This window comes from Staurois parvus, unplaced genomic scaffold (assembly GCF_062004578.1).
Source record: "Staurois parvus isolate SC_StPar_1 unplaced genomic scaffold, SC_StPar_1.0 ptg001621l, whole genome shotgun sequence".
NCBI lineage: Eukaryota > Metazoa > Chordata > Amphibia > Anura > Ranidae > Staurois > Staurois parvus.
In genome coordinates, this window is record NW_028319417.1 from 455,376 (window position 1) to 477,145 (window position 21,770).

General features: G+C 47.2%; 1 long non-coding RNA gene across 1 annotated transcript; it reads right to left on the reverse strand.

Moving 5' to 3' along the window:
- Positions 1-708: 708 nt before the first annotated feature.
- Positions 709-21,450, reverse strand: LOC149435042 (uncharacterized). The gene is made up of 3 exons (XR_016308565.1): positions 21,349-21,450; positions 15,520-15,624; positions 709-1,420 (listed from the first exon to the last, which is right to left on the reverse strand). It is a non-coding gene; the product is annotated as an uncharacterized LOC149435042 (long non-coding RNA).
- Between the last annotated feature and the right edge of the window lie 320 nt (positions 21,451-21,770).

Consider the following 21,770-nt stretch of genomic DNA (forward strand, 5'->3'; position numbering starts at 1 on the left):
GCATCTCTTGGAACCCACCAGGTCCCCATGCCGTGTGTGTCCCTTCTTCCATCCCTTCTTCCAAGGGGGCAGTGCTGCCCCCCTGAAAAATGCCGCCCTAGGCAAATGCCTTGTTTGCCTTGTGGTAAATACACCCCTGCACCTATACATTTAGAAGCTTTTAATAGAAGGGGCTTGTAGAAGCTGTAAAAAAAAACATTGCCAGTGCGTCCAGGATCAGCAGCGTTCTGGCAGAAAAAACGCTTGACGCGTATAAACACGTCCAACTGCGTGTTAATGCTAGGCACGTTTAGTGCTTGAGTGTTAATTCATTTCAATGGCCAGAATAAATTATTATTATGGCCAATGAAATTAACGCTCAAGCACTTGACGCCTGCAAATGCACCTAAATGCTTGTAAATGCGCTAGACACTTTTACAAGCGCCAGGCGGTTTTTCTGCCAAAAGGTTGCTGCCAAGAGGAGCAGCGTTTTTAAAACATCCTGTGTGACTGAGGCCTAATGCCGCTGTCACTGCTGACCTAGTGGAATATATGGAAAATGTATCCCGGAGAGGAAAAAAAACCCTAGAAACTCAGTTCATGCATTGTTACCAGACTAGGATTGGGAAGACTTTCCAACCAGACAGCAGTACGGAGCCAGTTGGAAATCAACCCTTGCATTACTTCCTTCTAAACTAAAAAACAATTATATGGAGTTCCACCCTAAAATTCTATTAAAATCTGAATTCATTTGGAAGTAGGCTATATGTAAGGAACATAATGTCTAGACCAGCCTTTCTCAACCTTTTCACCACAGAAGAACCCTTGAAATAACTTTCCGGTCTCAGGTAACCCCTGCTACATATTACTATATCTACAATTCATGATACATTAGTGTGATGGTCAGTGGGAAGAATGCTCCTTACACTTGTGGTCACTGAGAAATTAGCCCCTTACAGATAGCTAAAATATCAATGGTGTCAGTGGGAACTTACAGTACCTAAGAGGCAGAAATTGCTCAAGGAACCCCTAGCAACTTCTGGAGGAACCTTAGGATTCCATGGAACCCTGGTTGAGAAACCCTGGTCTAGACCATCAAACACATCTATTGGTGGCAGCTTGTGACAATATTAGCTGGCATGTCTTCTATTGGTTAGGACATTCTTCTAATCATGAGGCGGTAGTAAAAAAATGTTGACTGTAAGTAACCGAAGTTGTAGAGAGGTATTTGAGTCTCTTCCGCTTCACTCATCCCAACACCGTTACATCAATGTCTTATGTTACAGTCCTGACAGTGATTCTAGGTTTCCTTCAAGCTCGAAATTTCAGACAATGGCTGGAGGACTCTTTTCTGTTATTTGAATTGATGAAACATTTTCTGAAGCATTCATCTTTTCCATCTCTGTGGCATCTGCTTCTTCAGTTGTTCTTGGATGGCAGTCTAGAAATAGAGAGAAAGGAGACATCAGCAACATGGCTGTACCTAGTAGGAATGCAGATTAGAATACTGGTGAATACGAATGACTGGAGAGCCTGGCCCAGGAAAAAGACTGAATTGCCTTTCACGAGATTCCGGTTTCATTGGTAAATTAATATTTTTTGTGCTAGATCTACAACATTTGAAAAGAATTAGAATTACCATATTTGCCGGCGTATAAGACGACTTTTTACCCCTTGAAAATCTTCTCTGAAGTCGGGGTCGTCTTATACGCTGGTATACGGCATACTGACACTTTTTATGGGGGCGGTGCGGTGCCGCCCCCCCCTTCCAACGGAAGGGACACTAAGTACAGGGGTGGGCAGGGGCTGTCTCTTACCTAGCTTCGGTCCCACGACGATCCGGTCCAGGAAGCGCGGCTGCTCCTTCAGTTCGGCCACTAGATGTTCGGGCGGCTGCTCGGCTCCGCCTCCTCACCGGTGATTGGCTGCCAGAACTGTAGCTCAGGAAAGGCACACAGGTGGCCAATCACCGGCGAGGGGGCGGAGCCGAGCAGCCCCATGAAAATCGAGTGCAGGAGCAGCAGGTAAGTGTTCAGTGTAGAGGTGCTGCTGCAACCACATATGCTGGCTGCAGCAGCACCATACTAGAACAGGGTCAGCAAGTGTAATTGGTGTCAGTGGGAGGAATAGCGTCCCATCATTGGTGTCACTGATACCAATGATGGAGCACTATTCCTCCCACTGACACCAATGATGGGGCACTATTCCTCCCACTGACACCAACGATGGGGCACTATTCCTCCCCCCCACTGACACCAACGATGGGGCACTATTCCCCCCCCCACTGACACCAACGATGGGGCACTATTCCACCCCCCACTGACACCAATGATGGGGCACTATTCCACCCCCCACTGACACCAATGATGGGGCACTATTCCTCCCACTGATACCAATGATGGAGCACTATTCCTCCCACTGACACCAATGATGGGGCACTATTCCTCCCACTGACACCAACGATGGGGCACTATTCCTCCCCCCCACTGACACCAACGATGGGGCACTATTCCCCCCCCCCACTGACACCAATGATGGGGCACTATTCCACCCCCCACTGACACCAATGATGGGGCACTATTCCACCCCCCACTGACACCAATGATGGGACACCATTCCTCCCACTGACACCAATGTTGGGACACTATTCCTCCCACTGACACCAATGATGGGGCACTATTCCTGCCACTGATACTAATGATGGGGCACTATTCCCCCCACTGACACCAATGATGGGGCACTATTCCTCCCACTGATACCAATGATGGGGCACTATTCCTTCCACTGACACCAATGTTGGGACACTATTCCTCCCACTGACACCAATGATGGGGCACTATTCCTGCCACTGATACTAATGATGGGGCACTATTCCCCCCACTGACACCAATGATGGGGCACTATTCCTCCCACTGATACCAATGATGGGGCACTATTCCTTCCACTGACACCAATGATGGGGCACTATTCCTCCTACTGATACCAATGATGGGGCACTATTCCTTCCACTGACACCAATGTTGGGACACTATTCCTCCCACTGACACCAATGATGGGGCACCTATTCCCCCCACTGATACTAATGATGGGGCACTATTCATGCCACTAATGCCAATGATGGGGCACTATTCCTGCCACTAATACCAATGATGGGGCACTATTCCTCCCACTGATACCAATGATGGGGCACTATTCCTCCCACTGACACCAATGATGGGGCACTATTCCTCCCACTGACACCAATGATGGGGCACTATTCCTCCCACTGACACCAATGATGGGGCACTATTCCTGCCACTAATACCAATGATGGGGCACTATTCCTCCCACTGACACCGATGATGGGGCACTATTCCTCCCACTGACACTGATGATGGGGCACTATTCCTCCCACTGACACCAATGATGGGGCACTATTCCTCCCACTGACACCGATGATGGGGCACTATTCCTCCCACTGACACTGATGATGGGGCACTATTCCTCCCACTGACACTGATGATGGGGCACTATTCCTCCCACTGTTTTGCATTGGAAGAGGGGTAGTCTTATACGGCGAGTATAGCCCAAACACTACATTTTAGCAGGAAAAGTAGGGGGTCGTCTTATACGCCGGCAAATACGGTAAAATGAGGATGAAGAATGTTGACCTTGTGTGTGCATTAGGGGCTCTGTGATTAGCTGGATGTTGGCACCAAAGTGCAAGTCCCTGCTCAGTTCCTGTCCTTTTGCTAGAACAGTATCTCTCCTGCTAAGGTCAAACTATCCGCCATATTGTGCCCACTCCATGTCTGAGGCCCCCACATGACAATCCCACACATTGACCTTTATACGCCAAGGAAATACTTCCACACATTGACACGGTTGCTTCTCTTTACTGATGGTACTCAGCAGAGCAGGGACAAGGGGTGGGCAGGAGGGACAGTTTCCCTGGGCCCAATGGTTTACTGTAAGTATGGGGGCGCCTTCCTTCTGACAGGAGCTGTAACAGTGGCATCATTACTCCTGCCATCCTAGCACTGGGATTGGTGAAGGGAGGCGGTGCAGGCTGTGCTCTCTCTTGTCCTGCCTGTGCAGTGCTCCTATATTAACAAGCCAGAAGTGGTGTTCACAGGAATGCAGGAACTGCACTAGCAGGAGGGAGGAGGGGGAGGGAGAGCACAACCCACAGCTGAGCACAGAAATGTTCAGGAGAGAGCCTGTAGAGGAGTAGAATTTGGCATCCCTGCCCTGGGCGTTGGATGACCTTGTCCCGGCACTGCTACTCAGAAAAGGGTATAACAGTCACACCATATCAACTTACTATCTGGGGTCGCCTGACAGGACATAGTCAATCACATTCAGTGGAAGGTCCAGGGTATTGATACCCCTTGAAATTTTCCACATTTTGTCATGTTACCAACCGAAAATGTCAATGTATTTTTTGGGATTGGATGTGATAGACCAACACAAAATGGCACATAATTGTGAAGTGGAAGAAAAATGATAAATGGTTTTCAAAATCTTTTACAAATAAATATATGAAACGTGTGGGGGTATTTATATTCAACCCCCTTTACTCTGATACCTCTAACTAAAATCTAGTGGAACCAATTGCCTTCAGAAGTCACCTAATTAGTAAATAGAGTCCAGCTGTGTGTCCTGTGATCTCAGTATAAATACAGCGGTTCTGTGAAGCCCTCAGAGGTTTGTTAGAGAAGATTAGTGAACAAACAGCAAGGAATACACCAGGCAGGTCAGGGATAAAGTTGTGGAGAAGTTTAAAGCAGGGTTAGGTTATAAAAAAATATCCCAAACTTTGAACATCTACCGGAGAACTGTTCAATCCATCATCCGAAAATGGAAAGAGTATGGCACAGCTACAAACCTACCAAGACATGGCCGTCCACCTAAACTGACAGGCCGGGCAAGGAGAGCATTCATCAGAGAAGCAGCCAAAAGGCCCATGGGAACTCTGGAGGAGCTGCAGAGATCCACAGCTCAGGTGGGAGAATTTGTCCACAGGGCAACTATTAGTTGTGCACTCCACAAATCTGGCGTTTATGGAAGAGAGGCAAGAAGAAAGCCATTGTTGGAGGAAAGCCATAAGAAGTCCTGTTTGCAGTTTGCGAGAAGCCATGTGGGGGACACGGCAAACATGTGGAAGAAGGGGCTCTGGTCAGATGAGACCAAAATTGGACTTTTTGGCCAAAAAAGCAAAACGCTATGTGTGGCGGAAAACTAACACTGCACATCACCCTGAACACACCATTCCCACTGTGAAACATGGTGGTGCCAGCATCATGTGGTAGGTATGATTTTCTTCAGCAGGGACAGGGAAGCTGGTCAGAGTTGATGGGAAGATGGATGGAGCCAAATACAGGACAGTCTTAGAAGAAAACCTGTTAGAGTCTGCAAAAGACTTGAGACTGGGGCGGAGGTTCCCCTTCCAGCAGGACAACGACCCGAAACATCCAGCCAGACCTACAATGGAATGGTTTACTGTAGATCAAAGCATCTTCATGTGTTAGAATGGCCCAGTCACAGTCCAGACCTAAATCCAATGGAGAATATGTGGGAAATTGCTGTTCCCAAACGCTCTCCATCCAATCTGACAGAGCTTGAGCGATTCTGCAAAGAAGAATGGGCAGAAATGTCCCTCTCTAGATGTGCAAAGAGACATCCCCAAAAAGACTTTCAGCTGGAATTGCAGCCAAAGGGGGTCCTACAAAGTATTGACTGCGGGGGGCTGAATACAAATGCCGCCACACTTTTCCCAGATTTATTTGTAAAATATTTTGAAAACCATTTCTCATTTTCCTTCCACTTCACAATTATGTGCCACGTTGTGTCGGTCTATCACATCCAATCCCAATAAAATACATTGTAACATGACAACATGGGGGACATTTCAAGGGGGAGGAAGACTTTTTCAAGGCACTGCACATACCATGATGTAGTGACACCTAATAAAGGATCAGTCGATCTTAAAGTTATATTCCTGAGCAAAAAACACAGAAAATTATAGTCTACGTTCAGTCATAAAACACATATTCGGTCGTTCTATTGCAAAGCGCTGAGCACACTGTTGGCGCCATATAAATCCTGTATAATAATAATATTCAGCACAAGGGACGTCATTACTTATTATCAGTCCGGGTGTCCCTTGTGCTGCTGGCTCCTGGTTTAGTTAAATTCTTACTCTTCCAACCTCCCCGTACCCCGACCTCCACAATCTTCTGGTGAGGTGGGTTAATAGACCACAAGAACCTGTCATATGAACTGATCAAGAATGTCTTTCCACCCACCCCCCTCCAATCACAGAAGCTGTACTATATTCTGTATATACTCTATGAATGGAAGAAGGGTGGATGAGTAAAAGGTCTGCCTCCTCCAATCAGAGATCATTTTTCTGTGAAATAAACTACAGCTTCTATGAATGGAGGAGGTGGGTGGAGGTGGGCGGGCATAGTCAGCATTCTTGATGAGTTCATATGACAAGTAGCAAAAACCAAGAGAAAAGAAAACAGGCTGCACACCTAAAAGGCTAACCTCAAAGCATATTTATTGTAAATGGCATTCACAGTGAAAACATTGCATCGGAGACCTAGTGTGCACATCCCATAATGAGGGCCCCCCACCCCCTGCATGGAAGGACCTCCCAACCCAGATTCTTTTTTTTGTTCCACAAAGTTTATTGAGAAAAAGTCAAAACATATAAATGGTATAAATTGTACAATGTAATACAATGTGCCAAAGAAAAACGCGGTAAAACACAAATCGCACATGCCAGACAATAAGAAATATGCAGGCGAACAAAATAATAAAGCCCTCTTGTGTCACCTGTAACAATAATGAAGTTGAACTTGGAAAAAAAAACACGAGAACACAGCCAAAAACAAAGAAGGCAAACACCAATCATAATCACCACATAGCATACAAAATAACACCAAACGAGCAGGATCATTTATTTGCACCCCCAGATATCTTTTATCATCGAGTAGCAGAGTAGGGGGGAAGGGGATAAAGCTAAAGGTGCTGGGCTTCTGGTGCAAGGAAAAAGTTGCGAAAATATAGAAAGCTCGGTGTTATCCAGGAGGAGCAGCAAAGGTACCACTCAAAGGTAACCAACGCATATGAAAATAACTCCGTGGAATGGGAGAGGCACATGTGCAAGTGTATTCCGGGTGTGAGATTAGGTTGCCTATGGACAGCGGAATAAACATATGTGTAGAGGAAAAAGAAAAAGGGAAAAAATGAAGTGGAGAAGATGTGAAAAACAGCAAAGACAGTAATGGCAGGTACAGGGCACAACGAGGAAGGAGTCGGGAGGAAAGAAAAAATAAAAAATGGTGAGAAGCTGGAAAGCCAAAGAAGAAGAGAAAAAAAAAAAAAAAAAAAAAGGGGGAAGGGGGGTAAGGGTCAAAGGGGAAGGAGACTAAGGGGGGAGGGGGGGCGGTATAGATAGACATGTCATATAGGTGGAAGCTCCAAGGACAGAGCTGGTGTGCTCATCCCCTAGGGGATAGAGACATAAAGCAGACAATCGGGCACCAGGGAAAAGGAGTGTCTCACTACCTGATCAGTGAAAGGGATATAATAGAAAAGTGTTATCGACAGCCTAGCAAGGGTCGAGGAGTCAGTACAATACAGAGTGTAATATAAAGCCACAGGTCTGGCTCAGAGTCAGGTAGAAAGACCCATGAGGGATTGGTATTCGGGGGTCGTTTGGAAGTGAATCCAACACGACCAAGTATGGGAGAATTTAGTCGGGTTATCTTGGGAGGAAGCAATCAACTCCTCCATCTCTGCAACTCTTCCCAGACGAGTGAACCAATCTTTTATTGAGGGGGGTTGAGTAGATCTCCAAAGCACAGGAAGACAGAGTCTAGCAGCATTAATCATATGCATAGCTAACGATCGGAAGTATAGACGTTTGGGGAGCGGTGTATGGTGGAGGAGAAATTGGGCCGGGGAAAAATCGAGAGGTAAAGTGGACACTGACGAGGTTATACGGTGGACTTCCCGCCAGAAGGGCAGGACGATAGGACAGGACCACCAAATATGGAGAAGGGACCCATCAGGTGCTCCACATCTCCAACAATTATTGGGTAGAGAAGGGTTAAAACGATGAGTTCTAGAAGGGGTAATGTACCAACGGGAAGCTAGCTTGTATCCGTTTTCTTGGGTCGATACATTCAGCGAACATTTGTGGGAGTATGTAAAAATTTGGTCCCAATCTGAGGAGGAAAAATCTATATCAAGGTCTCTCCTCCAAGCTCGGCAAGCGGGGAGCGAGTTAGGATTCCCATCACCGGTGAGAAGGAGGTACATGGATGAGATTAGATGCCGCTGGGGTTCAGCCTTAGAACAAATTGATTCAAAAGGGGTGAGAGGACGAGTCCATTTGTGGCGGTGAACAGAGGATGTGAGAAAATGCCTGATTTGAAGGTAGGCCCAAAAGGGGAAGGTACGATCTTTCATGGTGCTCGCCAAAGAGGAGTAGGATTTCAATTGGCCTTTATGAAAAAAGTGTTCCGCTTTCACCTGGTCATACGGCCAATGTTCCGACAGGAAGGCCTTGTGCATACCCGGAGGGAAGTCCGGGTTTAAGCAAAGGGAGGTTAAAGGGTTGGGGGCATCCGAGATGGAGGCCGACTTGCACGTCAAGCGGAAGATGCTCAAGGTAGGACCAATCAGTGGATGAGTGAGAAGGGCCTGGGGGGTATGTTTCGTCAAGAGCCACGGGATCAAAGCTATAGGAGAAGGAGAGAAGGAGTTTTCGAGATGCACCCAGTCTTTGGTAGTCGAATGAATATTCCAATCTATAATTCTGCAAAGATGGCAGGCCCAATGATATTGCCTGAGGTCTGGGAGCCCAATTCCACCCCTGGATTTGGGGAGAACCAATTGGCAGAAAGATATGCGCGGACGCTTGTGGTTCCAAAGGAAGAAGGAGCACATTCTCCTACATGAAGCGAAAAAGGCGGGTGGCAATTGGATAGGTAAGGTTTGAAATAAATAGAGGAGGCAGGGGAGAATGTTCATTTTTAATATAGCAGCTTTGCCGAACCAGGAAAAGCATGGTCGATGCCATTTAGTGAGATCTTCCTGAATGGATTTAAGTGCTGGGATAAAGTTTTTTACATAAAGGTCAGAGAGGTCGCACGTAAGCTGAATGCCCAGGTAAGTGAGAGTCTCACTGTCCCATCTAAACGGGAACTGCGATCGGCAAAATGAGACTACATCAGAAGGGAGGGTGATATTGAGGGCGTATGATTTTGAATGGTTGATTCTAAGGTTCGACATGTATTGAAAAAGTGAGAAATCTTTAAGCAAATTGGGCAAGGTGGTCCGAGGTTCCGTTAGAAACAGTAAAATGTCATCCGCATAGGCGGCGAGTTTATACTCTTGAGCCGGTGCGGAAACGCCCTTAATATCTGGGTTGGAACGGAGTTTACACAGCAGTGGCTCTAATGATAGCACAAAGAGGAGAGGAGAAAGGGGGCAGCCCTGGCGCGTGCCATTGCCGAGAGAGAAATGGTTCGATAAATGGCCATTCACCCGAACCTGTGCCGTGGGTCCAGAATACAAGGTCATGATGAAATTAAGCATGTGTTCTCTCAAACCAATTGCCTGAAGGGTTGCCCTCAAATAATCCCAGGACACTCTGTCAAAGGCCTTCTCAGCATCCAAAGAGAGAAGGAACCCAGGATTCTTTGATGTGCGAAGCCAATGGATAAGGTTGAGGGCCTTGATAGTATTGTCTCTCGCTTCCCTGCCAGGAATGAAACCCACTTGATCGAGGTTAATCAAAGAAGGGAGTAAGGGGAGGAGACGGTTGGCCAGAATTTTAGCATAAAGTTTCACGTCTACATTCAGAAGGGAGATGGGCCTATAATTGGAAACCAAAGTTGCATCCTTATCTCCTTTGGGTATGACAATGATGTGCGCTTCTAGAAGGCGATGACACGACACAGGGAGTGAAGAGAAAGTGTTGAAAGCCGAGAGGAAGGGGTTGGACAAGACGGGTAAAAACTCCTTGTAATATACCGCAGACAGGCCATCAGGGCCCGGGCTTTTACCAGACTTCATTTGTTTGACGGCCCGCGACAGTTCCTCTGCCGTGATAGTTTGCTCCAGTTCCAGGGCGGATGTCTCAGAAAGTGCAGAAGGGCTATAAAGATGAAGAAAGTCCGAGATCACCGTGGCTCTGAGTTTGTTGGTTTCAGGTGGGGGACGTTCCGGAGGGAGGTTATATAATGCCTTATAATACTGCTCAAAATGAGAAGCAATGTCAGCATTAGTGGTGGCAAAAGAACCGTCTGGACCCCTGATTTTGTGGATTGTTAAGCTCGACTTTTTCGCTTGAAGGGATCTGGCGAGGAATCGCCCGCTTTTGTTCGCAAACTCATAAAATAATTTTTGAGACAAGACATATCTACGTTTAGCCACCTTACCCAGTTCGGTCAAAAGCTGCGTGCGAGTGTTCGTGAGTTCAGTCAAGGTAGAAGCCGCTTGACTGTGTTTGTGAACTCTTTCCAAAAACTGGATGCGCTCCATAAGTCGTCGCAAATGTGCTTGTCTCTCCCTTTTACGCTTCGTAGCCATGGCTATGAGAATCCCGCGAATTACGCATTTATGTGCCTCCCATTGCGTCAAGGAGGAGGTATCTGAAGTCTGGTTGGTCGCGAAGTAATCTACCAATTGGGAGCAGATCTTGGCTTCGTGTGTTGGGTCGGAAAGAAGAGATGCGTCCAATCTCCAAATCTTAGAGCGGGAGTGTTTTTCAGGAAAACGCAACGTCATGGTTATGGGATGGTGATCCGATAGGACCATTGGTTCAATGGAGGTGTCATGAAGAAATGGCAGATCCACTTGCGAGAGAAAAATGTAGTCAATTCTGGAGTACTTATTGTGTGGAGGAGAAAAGAACGTATAATCTTTAACGTTCGGGTGTAGGATTCGCCAAGAATCGTGAAGTTGTAAATCCTGGAGTTGTGTGCGGATCTGTCTTAGGGATTTGTATGGTAAAAATGAACTGCCCGAGGAAGAATCCAATAAGGGGCATAAAGGGACATTAAGGTCTCCCCCCAAGATCAGTACACCCGACTGAAAAGAAGAAAGAGAGGTGGAGATTGAGCGGAAGAAGGGAACCTGCTTGGTATTGGGCGCATATAAATTTGCCAGTGTAATGGGTCTGTTAGCAAAAGTGCCTTTTAGAAACAGGAACCTACCTTCTGAGTCAGGGAGCGACTCCGTTATAGTTAAAGGGAGATGTTTTGCAATCAAGATGGCGACACCTTTTGATTTGGCATGAGGGTTAGGGGCATGATAGACTGTCGGATAACGTGAGTTAAAGAGCTTGGGAATGACATCCTGTCTAAAATGCGTTTCCTGAAGGAAAACGATATCCGCTCTTTGTTTAGATAAATAGGAGAGCAGAATGGAGCGTTTTTCAGGCGTGTTCAAACCCTTCACATTAAGAGATAGAACTTTCAGTGACAAGTGTCCTGACAACGATTTGGGAGAAGACATGTCCAAAGAGGAATGTGAAAGCAACCTAAAAAAAGGGAACACGGGGTACTAAAAGGATGGGAATAGGATTGGGGGGGGGGGGGGGAGAGAAAAAAAAAAAAATTTAAAGAGATAAATGAAAGAAAAACAAAATAAAATAAAATAAAAGAAAAGAGAAATAAGAAAGGGGAAAGGAGGAGAGTAGACACAGGTAAGAGAAAAAAAAAAAAAAAAAAAAAAAAACAGAACTACCAGCGGGAGGAGTAGACCAGCTAATCCGCCTAGATATATAAGAAAAAAGGAGAAGAGAAAGGAAGAGAAGATGGGGGGGGGGGGTTAAGGGGTAACAGAAAAGAGAAAGGAGGGAGTAAAAACAGCCGGCAAGAGTCAGTAAAAGCTCTCCAAGCTTACTGTGTGGGGAACGCAGTGGGCCGAAATCCAAATAAAAAAGAGGCCCGCCGTACGGAAGACCTTAAAAAGTGCAGGGAATGGAGAGGTAGGGCGAGGATAGGGCATGCACAGAGAGGGACTACACCCAGCCGGCAAGGGAGATGTATCAACCCTCACCTGGTAGGGCGTATGGCTCAGGATTTAGCGAGAAATTGGGGTCAAGAACAGAACGGTAGCCTGCGCTAGGAGGGAAGTGAGGGAAGTGAGACAGGCAACAAGCCATATCAATGTTTGGGAGATACCCATATGAACAAAGCACTACGTAGGAATTCTAAAGCGGAAATATAGTGTCACGAGTATACCGTGGTGGAACTACTAGGAATGTCGTCCTCAAAGGTATGGCTTCATAGAACGGTCAGACCGCCCTCTCCTCAGGGAGAGAACAGGCAGTGTCGCACAACACATGAAGTCACAAAATATTGGCAGAGGAACAGTAAGGCATAACATGTGCAGAAAAAAAACATACAGCTCAAATATCGCATATCAAAAAAACACAATATACTAAATTGAGAACAACTAATATGACAGAACGACCCCCCCCGGCCTGGACTCTCAAGGTACTCCTGGACCCGAGCAGCACCTCATATCAGATAGGAGGAAATGCGTGGGGAGGGAAGAAGAAGGCACAGGCAGAGTACCTACATTGGAGCCTCATCAGAGGTACTCATTAGTATTCAGAAGGTGAAAAAGGATACAGAGCGGGATGGGAGAGACCGATTTCTGCAAGGAGTCTCCATCCGGAGAGCTCATTGAGGTGATGCTCGTTCACAGGTGCACAGCAACAATGTGAAGGTTAAAAAAAAAAAAATAAATAAATAAATAAATAAATAAATTATAAGCAAAGGTTTCCCCCCCCCCCACCCCTCCCAATCCAAACTCAGCAACCCGCTCATCAGAGTACGTGAAAAAGGATAATTGGTGCTGAGGAACTCTCTTCATCCTCTCCCAACTCGGTCTTCTGGAAACGGTGCAAGGCGAGATGAATACGATGCGTGTGGGGGGACCTAAAGTCCTTCATAGGCGAACCCGATATCCTCGGAGGTCCCCAGGATAGGCTCGGAGTCAGCTGTGCAGGAGATGGAAGAGGATCGGAGCCCTCCGGAGTCCACCCGGGGTCTCTAGATGGCAATAGACCTATCAGAGGTGTCATGGAGGAGGTTAGGCACTAAATTGGTTGTAGATCCGATATTCCCGTTGCGAAGCGACAGCGGTGGTGCAGAAAATGGGCGGGTAGAAGGGAGGAACTTATTGGAATATTCTGTGCCAAACAATCATTAAGGGTCAAGAATCGTAGGGATGAGATCTTAGTGGCCCCAGATGCATAGGGCTGCCTGTGTGCAAGAGTACCAATGAGTCCAGTCCAGATCATGTGGAGGGAAGATCCCAGGATGATAGATCAGAAAGCTCCATAAGTAAGGCGAAATGGGACAAGGAATTTGCAGACAAAGTCCGAAGAGTGGCTGAACGGATCGTGAGCAATGAAACCAGCAGTAGCGCACAGTAAATTAAGGAAATCAGGACAGAATGTAGAGAAGGGTCTCTAAGCTTCATGACGAGGCCTGCGATGAGCAGGAGAGGCCGTCGGGCTGGTTATGCTGGTAGAGCCACCGGCTGGAAGTCTCGGCGGGGTTGCGGGAATCAATCGGCGTCGGCGAGAGCCAGGGCCCTGCCATTCCATCTCACTTGGCGTCGGTCTGGATTCCGGAACACCTGGGAGACGCATATTGCTATACCAATCGGGGAGGTCGATTAGTGGGATATCTAGGGAAGTGCAGAAATTAGGCAGATCCTCCGGAACTCGCAGGTAGGCTGTGCGCCCCTGCGCCTGTGCGGAAAGACAAAATGGGAAACGCCACCTATATGGTATGTTATGTGAGCGGAGTGCATCCAATAGGGGGCGAAGTTCCCATCTTTGTTGCAGAGTAATATTGGAGAGATCCTGGAATAAATGTATTTCTGACCCCTGATATAAGAGGCGCCTTCTGTCCCTGGCGCGCCTGAGGATGTCCTCTTTTAGTGGGAAGCTGACTAGGCAACATATTACATCTCTTGGGGGATCAGAATCTCTGCCCCTGGGACGGAGTGCTCTGTGTGCTCGTTCCAACTCTATAGGTGTGGCCGGCGGGCGACCTAGTAGGTCATTAAAGATCGCCACAACCGTTGTAGAGATGTCGTTCGGTTCCACAGATTCTGGCAAACCACGGAGTCTAATGTTATGTCTGCGTCCACGGTTATCCAAATCCTCTATTTGTCTGTAGAATTCACGGATATGTGATGCGTGTGAGACAGTTGTCTGCTGTATTTCTGCTATGGCGTCTGTATTATTGCGGCTAGCAAGTTCCACTCCCTCCAGCCTTGTGCCTAAGGAAAGTAAATCCTCTCGCAGGTCACTGAGGGCGGTGGTGAGTGTGACTTTAATATCTGCAGCCACCGCCTGAAGATCTCTGAGGGATAATGCCTGGGAGTCAGAGGAGAGGTCATGCTGCGGGACTGTGTCAGTGACATGCTCAGTGTCACTGCTTTGAACACAGGCTGCCGTGGAGGAGGAAGGAGGGGGGGGAGAGGGGGAAGCTGCTTGGGCCCTGTCCCTCTGCTGGGAGCGGAACAGCTCCTGTATATGCCGCGATTGCGGCTGATTAGGGACCCGTGGGGAACGGGAACGGGAACCGGGTGTGTTCCGGTCCGATTTCCCCATGGTCATGTGCCCCTGCCTCACCCGATCCTCCGTGCAGAAGAAGGAGAAGTCTTCGGCCGGCGGGAGCTCCTGGCTTAAGCGGCCATTCCGGATCGCGGCAGACCACGCCCCCCCCCAACCCAGATTCTAACCATTCGTGAGGGCAGGGGCGGACTGAAAAGAGTCATCCCCAGGGTTGGTGGCACCCGGTGCGGTAACACGTGGTGTCACCCCCCACATTTCGGCATCAGAGGCAGCGGGAGACCAAGAGAGGGCTCCGATCTGTCTAGGAGCTCTAAAGTATATCAGCAGATCAAAGGAATATATTTCATCTCTCATAAAAGCTAAAATATTAGTTGCAGAGAGATGAAAATACTTCCTTCTGATTGGACACACTGTAGGCTACATCTGCATGTAAAACTGTATTTGTAGCCCAGGGGCGGACTGACAACTCATGGGGCCCCCGGGCAATAGGGGATCATGGGGCCCCTGTGTCCTTGCCCAAACTCAAAAAAGCCTATGAAAAAGATACCTGGGGCATCTCATGGGGCCCCCTACTGACCCCGGGCCGTCGGGCAGTGCCCGAGTTTCCAAATGGTCAGTCCACCCCTGGGTGAGGGTGCCCCCTGTGTACAGACCACATCTGTGCCTCCCCAATGGACACCAGCTACCCCCCCAAGAGAAAAAGCCCCTCACCACCCCTAACCCTCCAAAGATCCCCAACCACCTATCCTCCAACACCTCCAACCTCCCCAAAAACAAACACAAAAACAAAATATGAAAAAATGAGAAAGAGGATCTCTCAAAACGACCGCTTGTGATTCCCATGTGGAAAAAAAAATTGAATTTTTTATTTTTGGGTAAGTTTACCCTTTACTGACCTTTAAAGAACGAGGAGAACCCAGCAGAATCATACTTACAGGAGTGGTGGACTCTGTGGACGATCCGGGGCAGGGTAAATACCGCCAGGTAAATCACAGCAAAAGTAATAAAAGGCCATATTGTCTGTCCAATAATTCCACCATCTGGAAGACAGAATTATGATAACCGTCAGATGAAACGGGTGAAAATGACAGAACCTTCCATTAACACACGAAGAGGTTGTATGTAAACTGGATCTGAACACAAAAAGTAAAGCTCTGCCTTCTTATAGGTAACATCTAGAAATGTTGTGCCCAGGCAGTAACCCAATAGATATACTTTTGTCTTTAAAGTGTTACTAAACCCCCAACAGTACAATCAGTCTGTAGATGCAGTAAAGCATGCTTGTTATACTCACTGTGGAACCTAAGGGGTTAATCCTCCGCATTGTGTAAAAAAGGCAGACCCAGACAGACGGTCAGGGGTATTATGCAGCCTCATAGGACAGTGAGAGGAGAATGAAAACTCCTCCTACAAGATTTAACCAGTGCTCCGCTGGACACTGATAGAAGTCACAAGACTGCTATATACTGCTGATGAAAATACCTTTTTAGCAGATTATTTTTACTAAAATAATTGCATTTCCATGTTTTGTGTACCATGGGAGACCAGATATAGTGAATGCAGGGTCCGGGGAGACCGGATATAGTGAATGCGGGGTCCGGGGAGACTGGATATAGTGAATGCGGGGTCCAGGGAGACCGGATATAGTGAATGCGGGGTCTGGGGAGAGCGGATATAGTGAATGCAGGGTCCGGGGAGAGCAGATATAGGGAATGCAGGGTCTGGGGAGAGCAGATATAATGAATGCAGGGTCCGGGGAGAGCAGATATAGGGAATGCAGGGTCCGGGGAGAGCGGATATAGTGAATGCAGGGTCCGGGGAGAGCGGATATAGTGAATGCGGGGTCCGGGGAGACCAGATATAGTGAATGCAGGATCTGGGGAAACCAGATATATTGAATGCAGGGTCCAGGGAGACCGGATATAGTGAATGCAGGGTCCGGGGAGACCAGATATAGTGAATGCGGGGTCCAGGGAGACCGGATATAGTGAATGCAGGGTCAGGGGTATTATGCAGCCTCATGGGACAGTGAGAGGAGAATGAAAACTCCTCCTACAAGCTTTAACCAGCGCTCCGCTGGACACTGATAGAAGTCACAAGACTGCTATATATTGCAGATGAAAATACCTTTTTAGCAGATTATTTTTACTAAAATAATTGCATTTCCACATTTTGTGTACCATGGGAGACCGATATAGTGAATGCGGGGTTCAGGGAGACCGGATATAGTGAATGCAGAGTCCTGGGAGACCGGATATAGTGAATGCAGGGTCCGGGGAGAGCGGATATAGTGAATGCAGGGTCCAGGGAGACCAGATATAGTGAATGCGGGGTCCGGGAGAGCGGATATAGTGAATGCAGGGTCCGGGGAGACCGGATATAGTGAATGCAGGGTCCGGGGAGAGTGGATATAGGGAATGCAGGGTCCGGGGAGACCGGATATAGTGAATGCAGGGTCCGGGGAGAGTGGATATAGTGAATGCAGGGTCCGGGGATACCAGCTATAGTGAATGCAGGGTCCGGGGAGACCGGATATAGTGAATGCAGGGTCCAGGGAGACCGGATATAGTGAATGCATGGTACAGGGAGACCAGATATAGTGAATGCAGGGTCCTGGGAGAGCGGATATAGTGAATGCAGGGTCTGGGGAGAGAAGATATAGTGAATGCAGGGTCCAGAGAGACCGGATAGAGTGAATGCAGGGTCCTGGGAGACCAGATATATTGAATGCAGGGTCCAGGGAGACCGGATATAGTGAATGCAGGGTCCGGGGAGACCGGATATAGTGAATGCAGGGTCCAGGGAGACCGGATAGAGTGAATGCAGGGTCCGGGGAGACCGTATAATGTGAATGCATGGTCCAGGGAGACCGGATATAGTGAATGCAGGGTCAGGGGTAATATGCAGCCTCATGGGACAATGAGAGGAGAATGAAAACTCCTCCTACAAGCTTTAACCAGCGCTGTGCTGGACACTGATAGAAGACACAAGACTGCTATATATTGCTGATGAAAATACCTTTTTAACAGATTATTTTTACTAAAATAATTGCATTTCCACATTTTGTGTACCATGGGAGACCAGATATAGTGAATGCGGGGTCCAGGGAGACTGGATATAGTGAATGCAGGGTCCTGGGAGACCAGATATAGTGAATGCAGGGTCCGGGGAGAGCGGATATAGTGAATGCAGGGTCCGGGGAGACCGGATATAGTGAATGCAGGGTCCGGGGAGACCGGATATAGTGAATGCGGGGTCTGGGGAGACCGGATATAGTGAATGAGGGGTCCAGGGAGACCAGATATAGTGCATGCGGGGTCCGGGGAGAGCGGATATAGTGAATGCAGGGTCCAGGGAGACCAGACATATTGAATGCAGGGTCTGGGGAGAGCGGATATAGTGAATGCAGGGTCCAGGGAGACCGGATATAGTGAATGCAGGGTCCAGGGAGACCGGATATAGTGAATGCAGGGTCCAGGGAGACCGGATATAGTGAATGCAGGGTCCGGGGAGAGCAGATATAGTGAATGCGGGGTCCGGGGAGACCGGATATAGTGAATGCAGGGTCCGGGGAGACCGGATATAGTGAATGCAGGGTCTAGGGAGACCGGATATAGTGAATGCAGGGTCCGGGGAGACCAGATATAGGGAATGCAGGGTCCAGGGAGACACTATAGCCAGTTCCCTGCTGCCCTATGGCAGAAGTACTGCTACAGGGCGGCAGGGCTACGCAAAATCACATATATACAGAATACACATGATTTTGCATTTTCGCTCCCTACCCGTGCCACAATTGGTGGCTAGAGCTGTCAGTCACTGGGTACCGGACAGAAATTCCCTCTGTGATCGCCGGGGAAAGCTGACAAGGGAGAGACCTGAGTGTAAACAACACAGGTCTCTCTCCTGTCGGCAAGGGCATGCTGCTTTGTATTTCTCTGATGTGCTGTCTCAGTATTAAAATACTCCCAGCACACAGTTAACCCTTTGATCGCACCAGATGTTAACCCCTTCCTGCCCAGTGCCATTAGTACAGTGTCAGTGCTTTTTATTAGCACCGATCTCTGTATTGGTGTCACTGGGGATGTCAGTGGCAGTTAGTCAGTCCCCCCCCAGTGTCAAAATGCCCGCTGCAGTCCTGCTATAAGTCATTGATCACCACCATTACTAGTATAAAAAAAAACAACAAAACAATTCCATTATACAGAGGATATCAAAAGTCTACACACCCCTGTTAAAAGGTCAGGTTTCTGTGATGTAACAAAATGAGACAATGATAAATCATTTCAGAACTTTTACTACCTTTAATGTGACCTATAAACTGTACAACTCTTTTAGGTGGAGGGAAAAAAAAGTTAAATAATATGATTGCTTAAGTGTGCACACCCTCAAATTAATACTTATTAAAACTATTCTGTTATTTGATTCTCTATTCTAATCTTTTCTATTTTATTTTATTCTATTTGTTGATTTTCTATTCTATTCTTTTCTATTTTAATGGATTCTATTCTTTTCTATTTCTATTCTATTCTATTTTGTTCTGTTTTACTCTGTTATTTTCTACTTATTCTGTTGTATTCTTTTCTTCTCTATTCTCTTCTTTTTTCCATGATTCTTTTCCATTCTATTCTTTTATTTTCTATTTTATTTCTCTATTTTCTGTTCTATTTTTTTCTATTCTTGTTTTCAAATTTGAGTTGGTTTTCAAATTTGTTTTTTGAATTAGAATTTGTTTTCAAATTCAAATTGATTCAAATTTTGTTTCAATATTTCAGATTAGTTTAAATTCATTACTATTGTAATTTGGAATTCGGAGACATCTGAATCTCCGAATAACGTAAAATTTGTCCGAATTCCAATTAGGAACCAAACGAATTGCACATGTCTAGTTTAGACAGGAGCCAATTCACCTACCAGCATGTCTTTATAGTGTGGAAAGAAACCGGAGTACCTGGAGGAAACCCACGCAGTCACAGGGAAACATGCAAACTCCAGACAGTCAGTGCTGTGGTTGGTATTCAAACTGATGACCCTATTATTGTCGCTGGGTAAATTCTACTATTTATTGCATGTAAAAAAAAGTCTGACAAACAAATCCCTCACCCGAAGTGGCTTCAATATGACAGATTCATGAACTTGCTAGCAGGGGCGTAGAAAAGGAGATGGGGGATCAGGGGCATTCAAACCCCCCCCATGGCAGTACCACTGCACCGCTTGTCAGCACACAGGGGTATTTTATAGCACTCCCATAGCACCTTCATCTCACACACCTCAAGATGCATTACATTTTCTTCGAATGCTGCTGTTATGCCATATCTCACCCGCCGCTGTCAGATCTAGTAGTTGGTTGCTAAGACTGCCCACGTCCTAGCAACCAACCACCTGCTTGCTCCTCCCCAAGCATTTAGAGAAGGAGGACGGAACCTCCTTCTCCAAGCCTGTTATCAGTGCCCCACCTCTCATTTTTCACTGGTGGCTACACTGAGAACTGAACAGAGTGGACTGTGCTGCAGGGGGGTAAGGAGCCTATAGAGACCTTGATTTAATGTTGGGGATGCATCTTTTGGGACTCTGATGTAAAGAGCTTAGGATCTTGGGACTCTAATGTGGGGGGTGGTGACTCTGGGGACCCTAATGTAAAGGGGTGACTCTGGAGACCCTGATGTAAGGGGGATGACTCTGGGGACCCTGATGTAAAGGAGGGACTCTGGGGACCCTCATATAAAGGGTGACTCTAGGGACCCTGATGTAGGGGGGTGACTCTAGGGACTCTGATGTAAGGGGGATGACTTTGGGGACCCTGATGTAAGGGGGATGACTCTGGGGACCCTGCTGTAAAAGGATAACTCTGGGGACACTGATGTAAGGGGGATGACTCTGGGGACCCTGATGTAAGAGGGGTAATTCTGGGGACCCTGATGTAAGAGGGGCAGGGGCGGACTGACCATTTGGAAACTTGGGCACTGCCTGAGGGCCCGGGGTCAGTAGGGGGCCCAATGAGATGCCCCTGGTACCTTTTTCATAGGCTTTTTTTAGTTTGAGCAAGGACACAGGGGCCCCATGATCCCCTATTGCCCGGGGGCCCCATGAGTTGTCAGACCGCCCCTGAAGAGGGGTGACTCTGGGGACCCTGATGTAAAGGGGAGACTCTGGGGAACCTGATGTAAGGGGGATGACTCTGGGGACCCTGATGTAAGAGGGGGACTCTGGGGATCCTGATGTAAAGGGATGACTCTGGGGACCCTGATGTAAGAGGGGGGACTCTGGGGATCCTGATGTAAAGGGATGACTCTGGGGACCCTGATGTAAGGGGGGTGACTCTGGGGACCCTGATGTAAAGGGGAGACTCTGGGGAACCTGATGTAAAGGGGATGACTCTGGGGAACCTGATGTAAAGGGGATGACTCTGGGGAACCCGATGTAAGGGATATGACTCTGGGGACCCTGATGTAGGAGGAGGGGGGGGGGGGGCCCTGGGGAAACTGATTTAAAGAGGGATGTCTCTGAGGACCCTGGTGTAAGGAGGGGGGCTCTGGGGACTCTGATGTGATGTGGGGGTGACTCTGGGGATCCTGCTGTAAGGAAGGCTTACTTCTGCTTTCAGAGAACCCTGTAGCCATCCTTACTGAGCAGGTGTAAAGGGCACTCTCATGTGTCACTCTTGCAGTTTGGGAGAGCTCCCCCCCAGGAAAAAAAAATACAAAATACATTTAATTTCATTACATGAAGTTGAGCTATAAATGTAATATTTTGTACGGATGACTTACAGGTCGGAAAAAACTCCATCACTACAAATCCTGTGAAGCTCAACTGCAGTAGGAAGGAGGAGATCTCCTGCACAAGCTTCAGTTTTTTGCAGAAGGGATCAGTTTTATTACCTGGAAGACAAGGATCAGCCATATTATTAGATTTACGGAAACGTCTATTTGCTATAATTATCCTTTTTTTTTGTGTTTAATAATATTGGTGGCACAATTCTTTTTGGCCATTTTTGCCTATTAGTATTTTCATATATATTTTTTCATATTTAATCCTTTATTAACACAGAGTGTCACTTCATCATTGTTTGTGTTTTCACAGGTTTGCTGTCTAATTTTATAGCGTTTAGTCCCAAATTTTGGGACTTGAGCGCTATATATATATATATATATATATATATATATATATATATATACACTTTTATATGTGG